This window comes from Poecilia latipinna, unplaced genomic scaffold, assembly GCF_001443285.1.
Source record: "Poecilia latipinna isolate Pla-1442-1.1 unplaced genomic scaffold, P_latipinna-1.0 Scaffold421, whole genome shotgun sequence".
NCBI classification, from domain to species: Eukaryota; Metazoa; Chordata; class Actinopteri; order Cyprinodontiformes; family Poeciliidae; genus Poecilia; species Poecilia latipinna.
In genome coordinates, this window is record NW_015113037.1 from 304,487 (window position 1) to 327,473 (window position 22,987).

At 38.7% G+C, this 22,987-nt stretch overlaps 1 long non-coding RNA gene across 2 annotated transcripts in view; it reads right to left on the bottom strand.

Annotated features, from left to right (window-relative positions):
• LOC106950791 (uncharacterized) overlaps positions 1-22,987 on the bottom strand; it is a 94,827-nt gene that overhangs the window by 66,577 nt on the left and 5,263 nt on the right. For both annotated transcript variants that reach the window (XR_001425685.1, XR_001425684.1), the window contains exon 2: positions 6,891-7,005. This is a non-coding gene — a long non-coding RNA (uncharacterized LOC106950791). The remainder of the gene's footprint in view (positions 1-6,890; positions 7,006-22,987) is intronic.

Genomic DNA, 22,987 nt, shown 5'->3' on the forward strand with positions numbered 1-22,987 from the left:
GGGGGGGGGGAGAACTGAATAAATGTAAGAACTCTGCTAAGCATATATCTAATATGTTTTATACACTAATCAGCAATTGAACATTAGGACCAGCTAAACAATATTCGCTAAATCCCTTTTGGAACAATTCAACAAATAACATGGACAGGAATTGTGGAGAATCATTGTGGCATTTTGTACTTATTTGTAAAAGCATGTCAGGGCCCCTTTTAGATGAAGTCTCAGTGGAAAGATGCAATAATAATTGATACCATTGATACTGGGAGACTTATCAGAAGTGCTGGGAAAAAACAATAAAAAATGTGAAATTCCTTTGATTTCTTTTAGTCATTTTTGGCTATTTTTCCAGGATCTAAAATTTATGGGGAACTCTTTATTTTTCTGTGTGTGTGTGTGCGTGTGTGTGTGTGTGTGTGTGTGTGTGTGCGTGTGTGTGTGTGTGTGTGTGTGTTTGAGGCAAAAGAGGTGGTCTGCTGCTATGTCAGGGGAGGTCGGTGGTCTCGAAAAATATTTTTGCAACTGCCAAGTATCACAGATTGTATTGATTTATGTGAAAGGTATTGTAAATGGCTTTAAGGGGATTTTTTTTAAAGCATAACTCTGGGCAGGGCCATTTGTAATGCTTAAAGTGAGTTTCTTGTTTTCTTATTGCTTAAAAAACTGTGACACTGCAGCAGTTCTGCATCGCAACATAAATAAGACAAATGTACATGAAGGGTTAAATGGATCACAATTAACTACTACTGCCCAGTGTACAGAACTGTGATTTGTGTGCAGTAACAGTGAGATAAGGTTTGTGTTGCCTTTATGTAAAGTTGAATATATTTAATTTAGCTGGCTGACAGGTAGCCACATTGCTACACCACTAGCAGCAGACAAATGACTTAGTTTGGTCAAGGACACAGTAAATGGGTTAATTTAAGCCTAAAACACATCACTGCCACACACCATTCTGAAATACCTTGAGGGGTAAAAAGACAAGGGAAGCTAGAGAGAAAGAAAAGCAGTGGGAGAGAGACGGAGCAAAGTAGAGAGAGAGGACAATGAGCGAAAGCTAAAGGCCATTCCATTCATCTTGCATATGACTCTTTAATGTTCACATTCATTACCACTGGTTCTTATTGAGCAGAGGGTGAGACTGGACAAGAGAGATGAAATACACAAAAAAAAAAAAAGAAAAAAAAGTGAAGTGTAAAAATGATTAGAAAAAAAGGGAAAGAAAAAAATAACAATAAAGCACAGAAGCCATATTTAACCCCTCCGCAGGCCTTGTACTGTTCTATTGCTAAATAATATTCAAGCAAACATGGTGCCTTATTGTAAGACTAACATACCCTCAGTGGAGCCAAGATGGTGGTGATGAGTTATTAAATATGGAGAGAGGGCAAGACTGGGAGGGGGAGAGCAGGAGGAGGAGGGGGAACCGGACAGATGATTAACTGTGAAGGAAGTAAAAAATGAGGAGAATTCCCTGATGTACTACACTGGATTTGATTTAGAGAACGCAGTCCAATTCTGTTCCTTATTTAAGGACTCCCTTCGTGTGAGTGTGAGAGACAGGCAGTGTGTTTGCCACCTCCTTTGCTCTGCAGTGTGGTCAGGCTCTCTTTTGAGTTTTGTGTTTCACTGTGACAGCTCTTTAGACTGCTTCTCCTTCACGTTAACCGAATCTTGTGGGGCTCGCAAACAATCCACATGCCGATTCAGGTGACACACATGATCCTCTATTGTTTATTCCTAATGTATCGTTAAATACAGTGAAACATTGCACCAATGTACTTGCAGAAAAACAATGAGGTGTATTTTCATTTTGCGAAATGAAAAATATTATTTTCTGCAAAACCTTCTAAAAGTCTTCACACCCCTAGAAGGTCTCTGACGTGTCTACTGTGTTCTTGGTCTTTATTATGTTGTTTGTTCACTAATCTATTCTAACAAATCTGCAAGAATAACTGGATTTATATCTAGATTAAATTTGATTTATCCTGATAGTTGGTTGTACAGCAATTCGTTTAGGGGCATGAGATTAAAGGTCAAATGCAGATGCAATCCACACTTCAGATTTTCATTAGGAAAAGGTTTGGAAAAACAAGCAATTGTTCTTCACTTCAGTTACTCACTTATTTGTATTAGCCTGTCAAATAAAATCCCACAAAATGTATTGAAGTTTGTGTTTCCAATGCAATGAAATAAAAAGAAAAATAGTTCAAGAGTTAGGAACACCTTAGTAATAAACAAGAATGATTAAATAATGACTATTTTCTTGTTGTTGTTTGCTTTTTGTGTATCTTCATTTCTTATTTGCTGCCATGACCCAGGCTTTCTTCCAAGTCATTTAGATGATTTCTTTTTTTTTTTTCTTAATACTTTGATTTTCATTGGGGTGGTCTCCTGCATGGAGCCTCATGAGCTCACTTTTGTTTGGTAAAGAACCCAGAAATTGCTGAATTGTGTCAACTGCCAAAAATGTTGGTGAACCACATAGTGCTGGCAGATGTTAAAAGGATAACTTCAGAAGAAAACCTTGCAGGGTCTTACAACGTATGGCCGGCTACTATTTAGCTTATTTATCCATAGTAATATGCGTTTTTCTTTGCGTAACGTCTCCAGTGTGTATGTAAAAATTAAGTGTGCGTTGTAATAACGTAAAAATTGAAATGTGCCTCACCGAGTATGAATAGCAGCAAACTCTGAATCAGTAGTTAAGCACTTAGTGAGGGAAAAATAATGGTAATTTCAAAGGAAACAGACAGTGGTTGAACTCCTCACCCTGCAGATGAATGTGAGTTTGAGTAGGCCTGTGAATCAGAGCCCCCAACCAAATCAAAGACGCTTTTCATTAGCGCAGTGTTAAATGAGCCATGTGTTAGATTAGCAAGGAAGCTCCACTGATAATCACCAGACATGCAAATAAAATTTCACAAACACATTATATCATACACAGACATGCACATTTCAAGGCAAAAGCAGCAGCCTTTTAATTTTCTTTTTTTTTCCCTAAGTGAAGTAACTAAGTTATGTGAAGCACAAATACAAGAGGAAATAAAAACCGCATCTTTTACCTTCTGATTTTCCCAACAAACTTGTGTTATCTAGAAGCAGAACTCATTTCAGGACCATCTTTTCTTCTCTAGACTGACTCATCTCACTCCTGCCTCATTCAGAATATACCTCAGTTAATATAAAGGGTCACAGCCAACATAATTTAAGTCAAAGCTATGTTTTATGTAGCTTAATGCAGAACATTGCTAATGAACATAAAAAATTCCCAGCAATAGCCCAGTTAGCTTCACCACATTGTACTAAAATTACTATTTTATCTAGATACATCTCACATTTTAGTGTGCCTATTGGGAAATAAAGAAAGTTTTCAGAAAACTAAGACGATAATGAATGAATTTCAGCACCTCAGGATCGCTAAGGATCAGCATATCAAACGAGGATTCAAAAGTTCGTCTCTTTTATGTAAATCCGTCTATAGTGCAAGAGGGATTTCACATGATAAATGATGCAGGTGAGCTCATATTTTCTTTTAGCAGATTTTAAATATTATCACCATTAACGTAAAACAAAATTAAGGCATTGAGAGCTCTTACACTTGAAGAACTGTAGCTGTTTTACTGTGATTAGAGCTACAATCCCTCTAAGTAATTCATGCTAACCTTACATGAATAACTAAATATATTCACTATTATTTCTTTAATTCTGTGCTACCTCTGGCCTCCTTTGTAGCAGTTTTAGCCTCTTCTCCATGTCCGACACACATGCAGGCTTAGACAAGTCGTAAAACATTATTTTTCAACCACTCCCATCCATCATCATTATGTTTTCTCCAGTCATAGTGCACTTGTCAACTTAAAACAAATCGTCGTAGCAACAAGAGATGTAGTTTAAAGACTTGCACTGAATCTCATGGGAATGGTTATAGCATATGTGAACGCAGGTGTGAGGGAAAATGTTCAAATGACCTAAATCTGGATGATGAAGCTGTACATGTCACACATCATATGTCCTAAAAAAAGAGTTTATTTGGGTCTGAAGGCCAAATACAATTGTTAAATCATGTTTTTAATGTATTATTAATTTATCAATCAGGTTTATTTGTAAAACACAATTCAGCAACAAGGCAGTTCAAAGTGCTTTAAGTCATAAAAACAAAAATCATAAAGAACAAACGGCTAACATTTGAAACATTAATCCCTCTTATTTTGTGCATATCAAAAATATCTAGTAAAAGCATTCATTCTCACAGTAGGGGTAGTGTGTTCAGGGTAACATGCAATATAAGTTTCAAGTGATATTTTACACCTGGGCCTAAAAGTTCAATGTTGGCATCATTTTGTCAGAGCACGGTATTCCACATATTTGCTCATCTTGTGCCAAACTGGAAATTGGACTTCATGTGGCTTTCTTTCTACAATGGTTTTCTTCTCCCAGATTTCCATTTTTGGATTTGGGTTTAAAACAGAGCTCTGTGAGAATTTCTAAGTTTTTGATATTGTTTTGCAACCTAAACCTCATTTAATTTTCTCCAGAACGTCATCCTTTTTTTATCTTTTTGGTCTTTATAATGCTGAATGTTCACTGGGGCCTTTACAGAACAGCTCTTTTTCTACAAAGCTTAAATTACACACCTATGTACTAATTTGATGACTTTCAAAATGCCATTGCTTGCCCTGGATTTTTAGTTAGAAGTATCAGACTGACGGCTGAATGATTATTTCTCCTCAATGATTTGCATTCAGACCCACATATTCATTTTCAACCCTAGTTCTTAATTATGCACCCATTTGTATTGCTCAATCATATCCAATCAAAGTAGAATTCAGTAAAATGTTTGGATGTAGCATGATAACAGGTGGAAACCATTAAAAGGTCGATCAAGCAGTAAAAAAAAAAAAAAAATCTGATGTTTTTTTAGGGAACAGACAACGGCTTGCATTAGGGATTGCTCAACAAGCAGGGTCTACAAATGTCTGTCTTATCAATATATCTGCTGTGCTTAAAGATCACATTGTCCATAAAAATTCTCGGATAGCTCAAGGTCTTTAAAGCACCGACTTAGTCAGCTCTATAATATTGTTACATAATTAATACATCACTGTGATTTTTCTCATCTCCAAATGTGCCCCCATCAGAGATGATTAAAAGTTCCCATGTGGTCTGTTTGAAGTCGTAATTCTGCAGTGGGGGATTATAAGACCTTGGCTGGAGTCCGGAAGAAAGAGTATCAGATTTGTGATTTTATTTCAAATGAGTGCTTAAATCTTGGTCTTTCATATTAGCAGAGCTCCTATTGAGATAGAAACCCCAATCTGATCAAGTCTCATTACTTTAGCAATCAAAGTTTCACCCCTGGGGTACTCCCTTCAACTGCTGCTTCCCACCTCCTTCAATTGCAACTGCTTTTTCTCTCCTCACTGTCATCTGTTTTTTTTTTTTTTTTTGCTACCAAGCTACTGGAGAGGAAAAAAGGCTGATGTGCAAATCCTTGATTGGCCAGTCTATCCTCCTTCAAGGATTAGGAAAAAAATGAAAAATTTAAGGACAAAGAAAGAAGGAATGAGATGGAAAGAGACAGAGAGAAAGGGACAGACAGTGTATTAAAGAGAGATGTGAATTTTAGAGTTAGTACCACACAGAGGAAAGGAGAGGGAAAGGGAGAGGACGGCTAATATAATTGAATTAAAAAGATGGAGCGGGGCCGTTTCTAAGCAGGTGGGAGTGTGGAGTGAGAAAGAGCAGGCGAGATATTAACTTCTAATAAAAGAGAGATTAGAAAGTGGGTAGGAGGACTGCTCTGTCTTTACCTGTGGGAGTGACGCCCCCCACATAACCTTTCAATGCAATATGCACACTGATATTGGCCACCGTGCTCAAATCATATCGCACACAGACAAACACACAAGCATGCTTGCAGTGGGCTGTATTTTTATGTGTTTGCATCCAAATTTATGCCATATGCAGTAAACGCATAAAAAAAAAGAGAAGGGAAAAAAAAAAATCTATGACATCTGTGGAGATATATTGGCACGCACAGATCGTGTTACCAGCTCTCATTCAAAATTCCAACAGGCGGTATTCATCAGATAATGAAGACACAGCTCTCTGGGAAGCCTCTGCCATACAGACAATTAATTAACTAATTGCTCTAATGAGCTTGTTGATGCCATGCTTTTTTGGCAGCCTGTGTGAATACATTAACGAGGCTAATTCAATTAAACAGGTGCAGCTTTCACAGCTGCCTCTCTCATGGGCACGCACACACACGCGCCCGCAGACACACAAGGCCACGCGAATCCTACAGGTGCTAGTGTGCACGTTCGCTCCGTTTGACACTGATGTCTTTCTCACCGAAACCTTGGCATTCGATCAAAAGCGTAATGATATGCAGATCAAGTGGTGTGTGCTGGTGCATTTGTGTGCGCATATCTGCCAGTGCTTATGCCTCAATGGGCCGTGTGCCACTGAATCAAAAGCACGGCTCAATAAGCTGTACCAGCGGTGCTAATCTGTATAATTGCAAAAGGTATAATATAAGTGGGTGGGGAAACTGATTGAGGCACGGAGACGGCGCAGTTAAATTAGCAAACAGAATCTGAGGGGGTAAACCGTTAATGTTAGCCGAGGTTGTGCAGTGAGATACTGTTCAGCTCATTGAACATTTTCAGATCTGAAGGGGAATTTTTTATTTTTTTTTTTTACTTTTTTGGGGGGTTTTTGTAGCATTGTCTTGTCCTAAAGCAGACTGCATTTACAAACAACATACATGGTCAAGATCAGTACAGCATTGATTCTTCAAAAGGTGCATCTATGGAATTTTGTTAAATATGTTTCAGTTGTATACAAGCGTTGCAAACTGAGTAACAGCATGATTGCAGACATCTTACCTTATGTTTCACTCCATTAACTTCCTCATATAGCTGATTAATCTTCCCTCTCTTCTTTCTCCATCCTTCTCTCATAGCTTCAGCGCTCGTCCTTCAAACCCCCCCTTTCCCCATTCTGAGTAAAAAAAAAAAAAAAAAAAAGAGACAAGTTCATATTCATATGTCATAATAAGCTGCTGTCAGAGTCACAGCACCATCAGTTCACTTTTAATTTTGTTTTCTGCCTTTTAATCATTTGGAAGTGATAGTTTACGTGATAAACGGGTGTAAAGTCAGCACAAAGTAGGTTTGTTTTAAATTTTTACTTGCCACACAACAGAACAAGCTCAATATATGTATGTGCTTGGATTATTCTTGATTACGTCCAGCCACACGTACAGAGTGTAACAAGCACATTATGTTTACATTATGTTTGCAAAACTGTTTAGTCAGCAGTTTTATTTATAAATGTCGCTTTGAGGCATTGTGTTGAAAATGCTACCCTATCTTAGTTCTACAGGTTTCTAAATTCATTGCATCCCAAACAAGAATGACATTGTGACCACTGACGGCTGGAAGTGGGTTCCAGTGATCATTTCTTCATTGGGTCGCCTGCTGGTGGGATACATTAGGAAGCAGATGGGTGGTGTTTAACATATTTTACAGAAAATTCCACTTTGTAGTTAAACTCCTGGATTGCTACATTCACCTCAGTCATTTCTGTCAACTTGGAGCACTTGTCTGACGTTCTTCAAAAACCACATATCTTTAAAAATGGATACTCTTCCAGGGGCTTATGGTGATGATCTGCTTCACATTGATCTTATTTTGATAGCCGTATGTCATTGTGTCTCAGTTTGGCAGATGCTTTATGTGCTCCACCCTCACAGGCGGACAAAAGTGTTGAGGTGGGTGGTTGGCTGAACTCCCTTGAAGACGATACTACTGATTAATTTCCCTCCTCTTCATCACCTCCACACCTCTCCTCCCCCCATCACAGGGTCTGCTTTCTGCGACCCTCCCCCAGCCCCTTCAGCCAATGTAGAATATTAAATCAGTCTCCCTTTTTTAATTTCATGATATCCACTGTTCATTTTTCTTCCAGTGTCATCCAGCCATGACATGGTGTAGCAGCCTTTGTGTTAGCAATGGCTGATGCGAGTCATTGTTTCTGTTTGCTGCTTGCGTGTACGACTGAATGTGGATCGCGGCTAAATCATTACCTTTGCATGTGCCACAAGTAACGCACAAGACCATTAGTGATTTGCCCTAAAATTGTCTTTTTAGGCATGTTCATGTTTCTGTGTTTGAGCACCAAACAGCACAAAAGGTTGGTTTAAACTATAGCATCAATTTTGCCAGTGGTGTCTTCACTCTGTTTCCTCTTAGCAAATACTGTAGTCTTTCTTGCCTGTGTGTACATACCAGCTAGGCAAGAGGGAAACATAAGTGTACCTATACAGCTGTAGTAAGTTTACAGATGATTTCTTATTTGTTTTGTTTTTTTTTTGTTTTTGTTTTTTTTGGGGGGGGGTCGCTAGGGGGCATCACTGAGAAGCAGAAATAAAATAAAACGCTCAACGAACTGCAACAGCAAAGCATGCAATTTTGCATAATATATACACAGCACATAGACTGCAGCGCATCTATTACTCTGTATGAATTCAGTGTGTAGATGCACATTCAACGAGATTTTTAAACACAAACATGCACACTGACACTCTCTGTGGGGTCATCACTCACTGTCCCAGCAGCAAATGAAATCTCATTCTCTCTAACAATCTCAGTAGAGGACTCCAAAATATCTCGCTCTCTTCTTGCATCAGTGCCCTTCCTTCATGTTCTGATTTTTTTTTTCCCACCAAGTCAGACCCCGCTATTCCTTTACCAGTCCACAAAATAAAAAAATAATAAAAAAAAACATTTAATGTATTTGTGAAATGCACATGGTGTGCAGAGAGCATTGCATGTCTAATTTGTGCTCTCTTTTACCTTCCCGTCAGCTTGATTACATGTATTCACTTTGCCACCCCTACACTTGGCTTTTACCATAATGTTACAAACACTGGGTGCTCCCAGGTTTTTCGTATTCTCCTCTCTTGCATTGTTGTGTGCCTTCCAATCATCATATTACTTCGCATCACCTTGCTTGCATTGCCTGCAACCTCGCCCTGGAAACTGGGGAAGTGAGAAGTGATTTGGAAAAATGAGGGCAATAAAAAAAAAAAAAAAACACAGGGATGAATGGGGAGATGTGATATAAGGTAATATGCTAACCCAATCAACAGTCTGCTGTTTTCCGACAGTATAATCAACATATCGGCCTAATGTCATTACAGCTATATGAGAAATAATATTGCATGAAATAATACTCCATGGTGTGTGCATCTGTGTGCTTGTGTGGCGCACACATGAACAAGCTCACACATCAAGATGTATGTATCAGCTGCCCAATCCCTTCAGCAGGGAGACAAAGAGATGCAAAGTGTCAGACTGATGCAGAGAGCCAAAAAATTACCACATGTAATAATGTATATAGAATAAATATACATTTGCTTTGTATTTGGTGACCTTGCTTAAAAAAAAAAAAACGTGTCTCAGATGCAAGTAGAAGAAGATGGTGACAGTAAGATTTTTACCACCACAAATTTTCAATGTAGCTGTATTTTTTGAAATATATTCTTATCCCTACTTCATGCAGGATGAAACATCATGCAAACATCGACTACCTTAAGCAGTCAGCGCTCAGAGAGCTAACCAGATGATTCCTTATCAGTTTTTACCAGTTTGTTAGATTTCTTGGATTAGTGACATTGCAGTCAAGAGTCTACTCTTTCACAGCAGAACAGCCTAACTGATAAGCAAACCCAATGAATGAAAAAGTCTGACGAGCATTTTGTTCAAAAGCATCAACATCTTCACAGTATGCTTTGAACTTCAAATAAAAAGCGCTTGATGCCACAATTCCCTTGGCATATATTAAACATTATTTTAATAATATCTCAATAATGTGATGAACTTAATACAACAATCATGACCCCAAATTTTCATGTTGTTAATTATTTAGGTTTAGATCGAAAAAAGCACAATTAAACAAACACTAAGAGTCATTTTACATCATAAAGTATTTTAAGTTGCTTCAAATTGCAATAGTCTGCAAAAAGAGACAAGTTAGGTGGAATCAGTACTCATTATGTTCTTATACACAGTCAAACACTGTAGGTTTATATAGTCACACACCCAAACTGCCCACTAGCCCTGACACAAGAGGATATTAGTTAGTGTGTGACTTCCATATCCTGAATGCATGAGGCCGCTGATGGCCTCTATTGATGGACACTGGCGTGAAGCCATCACTCAAGTTATGGAGCTTTAATTGGAGACAGCATAAAACGATAAACCAAGAAACATGCATGACTGAACAGCCCAATGTAAACCATTAATCATAGCGTAGGCAAAGACAAGTGGCCGCCACAGACGCACACGCAGACAGGTCTCTGTGTGCACACTCACAGCTGCAAAGGCAAAGGCTCACACTGGTGTTCGGCCACACACCTAGCATGTGTGCCTGACACACACATACACACACGCGCGCGCACGCACACACACGAAAACACACGGAGCATGGTGGAGACAAGAGTCCCAGTCACATATTCTCATGATAGATGACCCATTTAACTTTGATTTCTGAGAGAAATGAGCTTGCCAGCGATGCGGGGTTACCACACAGGCACACTGCACACACACACACGTACTCACTCATTCATAATACTCACTATGCACAAGCTACATATATGAACTTACTATGTACATTATTTTGTATGTAAATAACGGTGCGTTTCATTTTGAAGACCTGAATTCAAAACCGCTTTCTCTCCGTCTTGCTGACACACACACACACACACGCACACAAACACGCAGGGCTACTTATTTATGTGATGGCTTAAAACATGGGGGAGATTTACAGTGTGAGCAATTGACTGTTTCTTCAATAAAATAAACTTACACACTCATATCAGTATGTAAAAGGAGAAAATTCACTGGGAGCATGTGATTTACAGCACATAGATTTTGCAAAGAAACAACAGATACAGAGAATCTCACATTTCTTCCCAACACTTCTGTTACTTAATCACCCAGACAAATGAAAAGTGGCTTTTAAATATACTGTTCAAATATAAACAACTCTAATTAAAATGGCATCATACAAAATCTATGAACTTTTTTAAGAATTAATAGATGTGATTGTGAGATTAGTTAGAAAAGCACTCAGTGAGTTTATTTAACCATTATAAAAGTGAATACAACTCATGTTCCCTTCTAAGTTCTCAGGGTATTATTAATGTGGTTTTAACTGGGTTCCAAAATAAATGTTAAAAAGCCAAAGCATAGACTTTTTCTTTCTCCACTCTTAAAAAAAATAGAGCCAAAAAGTTTATGTAATATTAAGCACCAACCCCATGAAAGAAACTTTAACTAAATACAATTCTAAATATAAAAAAAAAACATAGCATAAGGTATGTGAATCAGAGAAAATAATAAGACTTGCTGAATTTACAAAATAAATAAATAAATAAATAAATAAAAAAACAGGAACAATTTACCGCAAAATCAAATTTCAGGATATTTTTAAGCAATTTGGTCTTTTTTCCTTAAACTTCTAGCATCCTGTCAGTCATGAAAATACATAATTCTGCTGACACTGTAAATGAAAGAAAAGACTGCTGTGGATATTTACAGAATTGTATAGGGACAGCCTTTTTTTTTTCCTTTTTATTTTAGCGAACTGCCTAATTAGAAAACTAGTAAGTTACTCAACTTATATGACTATAAATATGAATTCTTCAGCTAAGATCTGGAGCTGTGTCATCTTATGAAAAGATAGCAGAGAATTACAATCATTTCAAGGTCTCAGAATCTGTCAGGAAAAAGGCCAATACTCTACCAGGAAAAAAAAAAAAAAAAAGGGGGGGAGAAATTATAAGCATTTTCTGCCTGTGTTATTTCAAAAATACTTTTGAAAACAAGTGTTTCTGCAACCGAATGCTCAATTTGCTCCAAAGATCAATTACCTTCTTGTGAGTAACAATGCAGCAGTTGGAGTTCTTGTATTGTACAATAGAAATTCTTAGCACCCAACAACTCAGCACAGCCCAGCACTTCACTGCCCACTGACTTATGAGACGGTGTTGATATTTAGACAGATAGACGGTCCATTAGAGGGATAAAAACCTTCTAAATGTACACAAACACATACAATAGTCTCTCACACACACACACACATTCCATACAGCAATTGAAGCCCCTCAGCTCTCATCTGTCCTCACATGCTTGGTTTCCTCATCTAATTGCTGCCATTCGTCAGTGGGTTTGTGTGTGCGTGTCTGTATTTCAGGTACTTTGTGCTTTTGTCCTACTCCTATGATTCCTTCACTGTGCATTAATGAAATGGTAAGGTGAAAAGACAGAAAGCATCAAATAATCATGCTGATAGGTAAAAATGGAAAAGAGAAAGATGAAGAAACAGAAACACACGCTCACACTCACGCGCACAGAGAAGGTTGACCCAGAGCTGAGGGGGCACAGAAGAGCTGTCAGCATTTAAACCTGCTAGCTTGCACTCTGACTTGCCAAGTGGTCTCGGGTATTACGGCAACCTTTTTACAAAAAAATTAAGAAAACGCGTTTTATTCATATACAGAACAAGCACAGTGTTTTGAATATGATCGGCTTCAGCTGAAGCCTGCTTGCATTTCAGACATTTCCAAAGAATAAGCAAAAGCAATAGGATTATGTAAGTAAGAAAAAGTGCATTTTGAGCAACTCTTTAATATGAAGCAAATAATATGTACTGTCAAGTTGTAACTTGTGACAACATCAAGTCAGCAATGCACTGCTTTTATGGTAAGCGGCAAATTGAGAAAAGGTCCTTTGCTTCAGCTAAAAGAAAGTCAAATTTGGCTGTTGGGAAATGTTTTCTGCCACCGAATGAGGAAGTAATTGGAAGAGAGCTCAACTTAAAATAGAACCGTTTTAAAACTAAAGCTGCCAAAGTACAAACATCCTTTCTGTGATGGTGGAAATCAGGTTCTTTTTAGAGAGTAGATTGCCTGACTAATGTACTGACCTCTAGCCGAGTAAAGCTTTCAAATATTATCTGAATTTCTGAAATTTTACTGTTTTGGATAGAATAATGTTTAAAAAAAAAAAAAGTAGACAAGAACTAAAAAAAGTAAAGTCCATATTATGTAGGACCCTGTATAAAACCGAATGACTATGTCTTTGAGTTCACCTAATAAGAAGGTCGACGCATGCTCATGCTTGTGTGTGTGTGTGTGTGTGTGCGCATGTTTGTGTGTGTGTTCAACATGATAATTTGTCAGTTTATGTTGGGGGAGGGGGGTAAACAGATAAGCAATCCACAGTCCAATCCTTCATCCTGCTCTGATTATAAATCAGCTGGAGCTCTCAGAAGCAATCAGCAAGAGCAATCTGCAGCCGCCACAGACACCTTATCAATCAGATGGGACCATCACACCGTCACACAAACGCTCACACACGAAAGAAATACACACTCGCATAAAAACACACGTTCCAGCAGCCGTAGCTGCATAAACACACAGCTTGGACATACTGGAAGGTGCACTATGCTGCAGTCTTACACCCTTGCCCTGCAACTCTCCAGACATGGTCACATTATAAAACAAATAAATAATAATAATAAAAAAGATTCTCCTCTTCAATCTTTTTCTTGACAACTGGGAAGTTGCATCAATAGTTTTATTCAGCTGGCTGCTTGGCGACCACAGAATAATGTATAGTGAGACGGATCACTCCTAATTACAGTCTGATATTAATAACAGAAAAAAAATATGAATCTCAGAGGTAAACACTAAGCTGCTTAAAGGAAAATTGCAAATAAATCAGATAATCAGATAGGAATATCCTCCAAATAGGCTAGGGGGTAATGAGAAACCACCCGAACCTCTCTCCTCCATTCTCTCTGCCATTTCCCACTTCCCATCTCCTGTCAGACTGGAGAAAAAAAAAAAAAAAGAAAAAAAAAAAACTGCGACTGTGTGTACATGTTTGGCTGTGTGTTTGTGAGTTACGTCTTTGCATTTAAAAAGATGCACTGTGACTCCTCCCCGCTCCCCTCAACACCAGCATCACCTCCCCTCTTTGCACTCCGTTTCTCTCTGCTGTTGTATTCATTTTTCACCTCCAATTTTATTTTTTCATCAGTTGAGGGGATGCTGCTGAGCAGATTCAATTAGGTTCTGTGATTGGGCCACTGGCATTCAACAGGGGTCATGGAAAGGTTAAAGAATGCAGTGGCACAACAGTAATCATGGCTCTGTAGCATTTGATCAGAAGTAAGGTTTATCAAGGAATACTGGAGCTCCTTGGTTTCTTGAACTGGGATGACCACAGCGTCCTACCTGTGAGTGTCAACGATAAGTCTTCTTACTGAGAACAACAAAGAGATTTACAATTAATGTGTTGCTTCAGAAAATCGATTGCATTGCTCAGATAATTTCAAAAGCACAAACGCAATGGTCTAACAGAGGAAATCTAACTTTTGATGCCATAGCATTTCCGTATTTTTGTATCGGGGGGGGGGGGGGGGTGTAAAACAGTGTCCAGTTGTGTCCAGACAGGAATCCTTGATCCCATTATGTCAACATCTCATTTTATATATTTCATTCCAATACTTTGTGACCTGGATATAATTGTTTGTTGGTCAATATGTGTTGAAATTAGTCAAATAATTACTTGCAGGAAACGGATAGAGGCTGTCAGTTCAACAGTTCAGATATCGGGTACTATATATTCACTTGAGTCAGATGATAATTTTTACTGCAAGCCCAGCATCTGCACAAAGTTGCATGAAATTGCATTATCATATTGTTAAGTCAGTGGCGTGACACTTGAGCAGCACTTGTTTTGACTGTCTAACAGTGGTGGTTATGTGTAAAAAAAGCCTCTCAGAACGGCAAAGCTTAAATTTTTACATTTCAAAAAAAAAATAATAAAAAAATAGTCCCCAGCATGAAGAAAGTTAACGGAAGCTCTGCAGCTTTCTGTGACATACAAGACAAATATGCAATTGATTATTTTGAATTAAAAAAACAAAAACAATGTTACTTTCAAAACAAACCATTTTATACTAGAGGTAATCAAATAAAATCCAAAACTGTGAAACTGCTGTTCAGTTCACTTCAGAGTCACAAGGCCTGATAGTCAGTCACAATATTCTTACAGTGCTGAAAAATAATTTCAAATGCTGCCACACAAGTCAGTTTAAAAGTGGCCGGGAACTCTTTACTGTTTGTTTTGCCAAGTTTGTTCAATCAGACTAGCAGACTTCATTATTAGTCGAGTCTGACAACACAACAATGCAACTAAAGGTTTTCTACTCAAAATATGAGCCTCAGAAGTTAAGACATGGTGTCATCCTAAACGCACACATCTTCTTAACTAATTGCTCACAATTAGTTAAATGGAAAAAAGTCACGAGGTGCCAACAACTAGACAGGTTACTCTTACATGAGAACTATAGTGGTGTTTTACTATTGCTTGTATCTTGTGCCACAAGATCTTATTAGTCAGAAAAGCTGATTGTGTTTAATAAGGTTCGTAGTAGCCTTTTTGACAGTACAGAAAAGCAATTTTTGCGACTGCTTTTAATGCGTTTGTGCGCGAGTGTGTCTGTGTGTATGCGCATTTACAGGTGAGGTACATTACTACACTACAGCGTATAAAATAGGACAGATATATGCACACAAATATACAATCTCATTCCATCTCTGTGCTTCTCTCTCTCTCATATACGTGCACGCATACACGCGCGCATTTGGAGAGCAGAGCAATAAAGCCCACCCTTGCAGTGAAATTAAAGCTAGTCAATGACACTGCGTGCTGAGTACACACTAAATCATTTTTATACCCAGACGAAACAGCCAACATAGTACCAGCTCGGCACATGTATCCAATATCACCTGGAGACCAAGAAAAACAAACAAAAAAGCAACTAATCAGATATCATATTGGATGTGTCAGACTCATGTCGGTACAAGAGATTAATACTAAATATAGGAAATATGGTACAATGCAAGTAAAAGATCTTTTTATATTCAAAATGACCGAGCATAGAGCACATTATGAGATATTGGATTGATAACAGGCTGCGATGCTGTTGTTCGGAGAGTATAATAGAACAATGACGCTGCTCCTGGGTAAGCAAAGATTGCAATATGATTCTAATGTGTTTTATAGACACAAGCACTTCACTGGTAGGAAATTGTATCAATAAATAACCAGACTCATATTTTAAAACAAGACGAATTACGGTCAATGCAACGAAACTGCAGATGTGTAACCGCAATAGGGTTTTGGAACAAACAAATATCTTATAGAGTACAGCCAGTTGTCTCCACCTGCAGAAAGACAGACACACCCATTGTGAGATGAGAACCGTAGGGTTGCGCCTGACATCTCTTTAACCCCAAACTGTTTCATGGATAAACTTCTTCTTTAGGTCTTTGCAAAGATTTTCTTTATCATTGGTCTCCGTCATATTTCCTCAGGTTTCACCTGAGCTTTATTATGAATATATTTAATGAAATTTGATGACTTTCTTTAGCTGTTATGTAAAATCTGTGAAGATCTATGTCTCAGAACTACACTCAAAATCCCAAATCCCAACCCCTGCGCATATTTCACTTCCCTCGCGTCTGGATTTACCCAGCAGTAGTGCTACTTTGACAGTGATTGCGACTTATCTAATGTCAGTACAGTCACTTAATCCCTTCTGTGAAACCATCGCCGCCACCAAGAAGATTTCAATTTGCTACCATTTCAGGTGAAGATCACAACTGCAATGCAAAATAGCCAATAGAGCTGTTCGCTTCAAGTCCTTTGCCGGAGATTAATTGCCAGTGAAAAGCACAAATATGTCCTGCACTTCTCAGTTCTTGCATTACCCTACCCCCGCTCCACCTGCCCCCCACTAAGCAATCCCCATTCCATACTCAAAATGGATATTTACATGCCCCACACCGTGGAGAGCAAACAAGCTCATTTAAAAGTTCACATGCTAATGTGTGACATTTAATCCAAACTTTACACGGGGAAAAGGACACGCTACAATAGATTTTGATTCCTTTCTTGTCTGTGAATCTCATCATCTTTTGACTTCCATATTTATGAGTTAAAAAGCCGCAACACCTTAGAGAAGAATCGCAGGAAGGCAGACGGAGTTTACTTTTGCAAAATACGGATGGTTACTGACGGTTGTATCGGTTCTTCTCATTTTGGTGTGGCTGACATGTGAATCTTATTGTTTTTAGTTTTTACATTCATAGCTCAAGTAACACACATGTAACAGTGATGCAATTTTTGTTAATTACAGTATTTTATTCACACAAAATACATGTCAGCAAAAATGTTAAGACTTCCTTAGTGACATTTGAGTGTTCAGTTGATGAAATAACTTGTCTCAGTGTGAGCTGTAGCCAATTAACAGAGCATATTCCCTGAGTCGGGCAAGCCACACTGTTGAATGTTTGCAGTTTTCTGGTCAATGCACTCTGAAAGGCCTTCTCTGCAGATTTGGTCAAAGACAGTTTTGTAGAGAAACGCCACTTCATGTTGATTTGCCTTTTTCAAAGGAGTGGAAAGAACGGAAAGTGGAAAAACCAAAAAGTCAGCCAAAGGGGCTGTGGTTGGTTCTGTGTGCGAGTGTGTGTGCTAAATCAGGTTAGAAGGCATAACCACTTGTGCTACATATTGCATTCCGATGCAGCAATATGTCTGATTTAGATTTTGGTTTTGGATACTGTGGATCAGTGCTGGATATGTTTTTGAAATTCTAAATCATTTACATATGTATAAGTTGCACATGTAAAGGAGGACACATCTGGGTTAATGTGAAGTAAGCACAGCATTTCTTTCTCATTACTTGTGTCATATTTTTCAGCTACATTTATGTCAGGAGACTTTGGAAAAAGAGGGAGTAGGAGTGAGGGGAAATAAAACAATGGCAATTACACTATCTTAATTGTCTTACTAACCCACACTGATCATAAATGCATGGAGTGTCCGTCCAGGCCATAAACAATGTGTACAACAGTATGACATGAAATATTATCATTGGGTGTCAATGGGAGAGACTGCAGGGCCCTGCAGAGCTCGGTGTCAGCAGGGGACTACATCTCCAAGGCGATTCCAGAATTTCTCAAATTTGCATGACAGAATCAAAGCAACACTTCAGGTATGTTCCTGATGAGGGAATAACATTATATAACGTCATCACATGATGTTGATTTTACGCAGTGCCCCTACCTGAAGGGATTAGCATCAAGGAATACACGAGACGGATAGAATGGACATGCAATGAAACTTTACTCGGTTGAATTCCAACATATTCTGACGACGCTAATAATGTTTTCAGGTGTAAGTCCGTTATCTCAATCTACCTGCTGTTCTGCGAGCAAACTGAAAGGTCATTTGTCCACCAGTCTATGGAGATTGAAAGCGTACTTTGTAAACCGGTGTGGGCCGACAATTCACTGGTACTGCAGCTGATGTAATCCCATCGCAAAATGATCCCCTGTAGTGAGCATGAAAGAAAATGCCTTGTGATGTACAAAGAGTCATTTTTAGTTTCACTCTGCCCTGCTCTCTCTCATTCTCTCACTCTCTCTCTCTCTCACACACGCAGACACACACACGCGTGTGCACGCAGTTGAACACGCACAAACACAGATCGACCAGGACAGGCCAGGGATGAGCACACCCCATCTGATCTGTGGCCCGTTCATTCATTAGACCCATGCTCCCCCCTATTGATTTCAGCTTAAGTAATGAGAAAGCTTATCCAAAAATCTTTAGCATTTGGGCTCCAACTTAAGGGAATCGATGGGGCCATTTCCCATTTTGAACAGCACATATGCAGGGGTTTTATGTATGGTGAACAGGACAAATCCAGATGCTGATAAATCAATAGACTTTTTTTTGTCGATTGTAGAGGCACGCGTACGCGTGCACACGCACACATCCATGCATCCGGGAACACACTCGGCTGATAAATTGTATTTTTGAGGCAATTAAAGTGAGCTGTAAACATATGAAGGCCAATCAATTGGTCAGTGAGGTCTATTATCAAGGCTTTAACACTGATTTAGAAGGAGCTTTATGTGTGGCACAGTCACTTATGCAGATCAGCAGAAGCTAGAGACCCACACAGATAAGTGCTGCTCTGAGCTGAGCTGCTCACACAACATGGGATAAATGACCCAGGACCCAAGATCTGCTGTGACACAGAGATTGGAAGTCCTGGTGATTATAGTGACAGACAAATTATTTATGTTGCGTTATTATTTTTCTGTTTTGTTTTAGTTAATTCTATTTTGCTTCTTTTACTAAAAGTGCAATAAAACAAGACGGTCAAACCTGGATTTGATTTTAACTTTCAAGTTAAATGAGTGGAAGGGATTGGACAGGAAGTGAGAGGTGTATGCTTTTCTCTGAAAAAGCAACAGCACCCTCCTTAAACTTTTTTTTTTCACATTAATACACAATCTACAAATAATTTAATTGGAATTGTATGTGAAAGTTCAGCAAAACGTTGTGGATAGTTATGATCAGGAAAAAAAAAAGAATATACATAAGTACTGATTTTCGTTTTTTATTAAAAAGTATCTGGAAAGTGTGCCATGCATTTGTGCGACTGGTTGAGGGAGAAGGATGGGGTGAGTAGAAAAAAAAAAAAGAAAAAAAAAATATATATGCCTTCCACTTTCAATAGTAAGCTGCACTGTGGTTGTACATGGCACACAATCCAAATAAAATACAAGGAAGTACATATGAAGCTGATGTGAGGTACTACAAACTTACAGAACAGAAAGTGGCATATACACCACGTAACACCAAACCGTTTGTGTACTTTTCAGATAAAAAAACTAATACTGAAGCACATATAATAATGCTCTGAAACACAGCTTCAAAGCTCCGCCAAATAACCTACCAATGTCTGTTTAATGCTCTGGTCTCTGCTTTCGCTCCTGCAGTCGGGAAAGCTCTCGTGGTTCTGTATGCATTTTCCTGAGGCATGACATTTCAGTTGTGTATCCAATCAAATTGGTAAAGATGTAGTAAGGAAGGCTGATGAGTGATGAGGGGTGCAGAGCTGTATTAAGGGTTTTACACCAACCGTTACCATGGTGAATCCTCTCTGTCAAAACCACCAAGGTCACAAAAGCTGACCTAGAGCATTGTGGGGTTTCTGATTAGCAAACTGTACATCAGGGGTGCCCAAAGTCGGTCCTCGAGGGCCGGCGTCCGGCATGTTTTAGTTCTCTCCCTGGTTTAGCACACCTGCATCAAATGATGGCTCGGTAGAAGGCCTAAGGAGAACATTGACTTGCTGAGGAGGTTGTTACTACCACCAGGGAGAAAACTAAAACATGCAGGATGCCGGCTCGAGGACCGACTTTGGGCATCCCTGCTGTACATGGACATTTTTTATTAGCGATATTTATGGTTTTTTTTTATTATTATTATTTTCCTTCTATTTATCATTTCTCAGAGTCCAAATTGCTTGTCTGCTTTCATCTGTTCAGCATTTTTGTTTTTGCTCCACAACAACCCACCCCTCATTTAGCCTCCCCTCCCCTACCCCCTTTTATATATTTAAGACGGACTAAATGTGGATTATGAGACCTGTGGTGTCTCCGAATTCATTATGTATGGCCTGTGCTGTCAGCGGGTCTGAACACAGCCAGCTTTGAGTCATTACAATTCAGTTGGCCAACACACAGCCATTGTGCTAGTGTGGGGTTAGGGGAGATGCTATAATAAAATATTGAGGGCGAGCAAGGCAGCTGCAGATGCTAGCTGTCATGTGTGAGCGAATGAATGTTATGACAAGCATGTTTAAACATTCATGCGGGGAGGATAGTTTAGGAGGGCTTTTCATTAACACCAATATGTCTTCGTCTCCCTGGTGCAGATACTGCTGGTGGAAGCATGGCAACAACAGGGAGGGGAGGAATTAACATCTCGTGAGGAAACTGTCAGACTTACGGACACACAAAGACACTCGCGCACACACACACAGAAAGAGAGAGAGGTAGAAACGCTCAGTCCTGTGCAGAAGGACACGCAAGCACACACATTTTACATAGGCTGACTAAATCATACAGACACCAAAACAACTTTCTCTTATTTGCCAAGACAAGTATGTCAAATTGTAACATCATGTTTGGAGCTGATCAAACAGCTTGAAGCAGAAGTGAGCAACACGTTCAAATGAGAAGGAACAGGAGTGCAATGCACTCACATCAGCCGCAACTACGATGTGAAAGAAATTATTCTTCAAATAAAGGAGAGGGGATGTGGGAGGTTTCAATGCAAAGTGTACATTGCCTTCATGCTGTCAGGTTATCAGGACATTCAACCTGGTAGCAAAAGAGGAAAACGTGCCTGGCGCCTTAAATTGGAAGTAGAGTGACGTTTAATGTGTTTGATTAACCCCGTCAGTGCTAGACAAAAGGCCATTCAATCAAATGAAAATGCAATAAATCCTTGTTTAAAAAAAAAACACAAATATTTTAATCTCCTCTTATTAACATATCTAAGGCATGTCTGTACCATGTGATGAAAAGAACATCACAGCAAAAATACTGTCCTGTCGCAAAACATCTACCCATTATCATTTTGATACTCTGGCATGAGGTACATGCAAAGTACCTCTCTAAAACTCCATCTAACAAAGTGCAAAATCAATACCTATGCAAATTATCCCATGAAGCTATATCAAGCCAAAGATGGGAAAAAAAGAGCATCACATATTCTCAACTAAAGTGACTTTGACTTGCAAGATGTGTTTGCATAACATGAGCCATACTTAATGTCATAAATGGCTTTAAATCCTGCAAGCTGCATTAAAAATATGCATAGTCATCTGTTTCACCTACACCTTGATGCAAACATTCTGAATTAATCTAGTTTTTACTGGTTAGGCAGTTCCATTTTGATATTCAAATTTTGCAAGTGAGTGTGCCAGTGTATGCTCTTGCAGGACTGATCTAATCATTCCTAAATCAGTTAATAAGCCAAGGACAAAGAGGAGATGACTCAGCTGATGTGAGCATGAGCTAATATTAGCATCTAAACCGTTTTAGGCCTACGGTGCACAAAGCAGCGTCTTGGGTCAGGTGCTGTGCATGCTTTGGACATTGAAGCAGCAGTTAAGCTCACCCTCAAAAATTCATTAGCATGTCAGTAAGAGAGGAATGACCCATCACTGAGAATGGATAAAGAGTGCTGCAACTTCTTTGTCCTCTAATTCACTTTAAGGCTATCCACAGAAATGCTGCTAAACATTAGGATTAAATATATGAACAAGTCCTAACCATAATAACACAGAATCATGGCATTATCTTGCATATATTAAACAAAAAATTTATTAAATTGCCAAACTACTTTCATATGGAATAGAAAAAAAAAACCTATTCCTGTTGTTGCCAAAGTACAATGTCCAGTATTAAATGTAAGAATATTATATGGCATTTATTTATTGTGATTTTGAAACTGATAAATAGACTTAGGCAAAAGATGGGAATATACACCAACTAAATTTAGTAGCAGCATGATAAAATAATGGTGTTAAAGTATGAAACAACAACATCACTGCAGTATGGCACAAGCGCAAAAGATGTGGTCATTCACCTGACAGCAGATTTCAAAATAAAAATGAAAACACACAGAAATGTCGCTTTACACCAGGAGAGCTACCTTGAGCTACAGAATAGCTTAGATCCAACCATAGTCATGTGTCAGAGTGGCCCAGTCAAAGTCTAGACCTAGATGAAATTGGTAACATATGGTTTGTGGATGTGAATTCACCACAAGTGCATGCCACACATTTTAGGTTTGAAAAAAAAAAAAAAAAACTGTGCAACAATTTTTCTCAACTTTATTATTATGGGTTAGTGTTTTATACATTATGGAAAATCCTAATAAGTAAGACATTGGCCAAATTTTGTCTGAATTTGACAAAATGTGGATAAGTTCAAAGTATATGAATATCCTTCCGAAGCACAAAACTGATT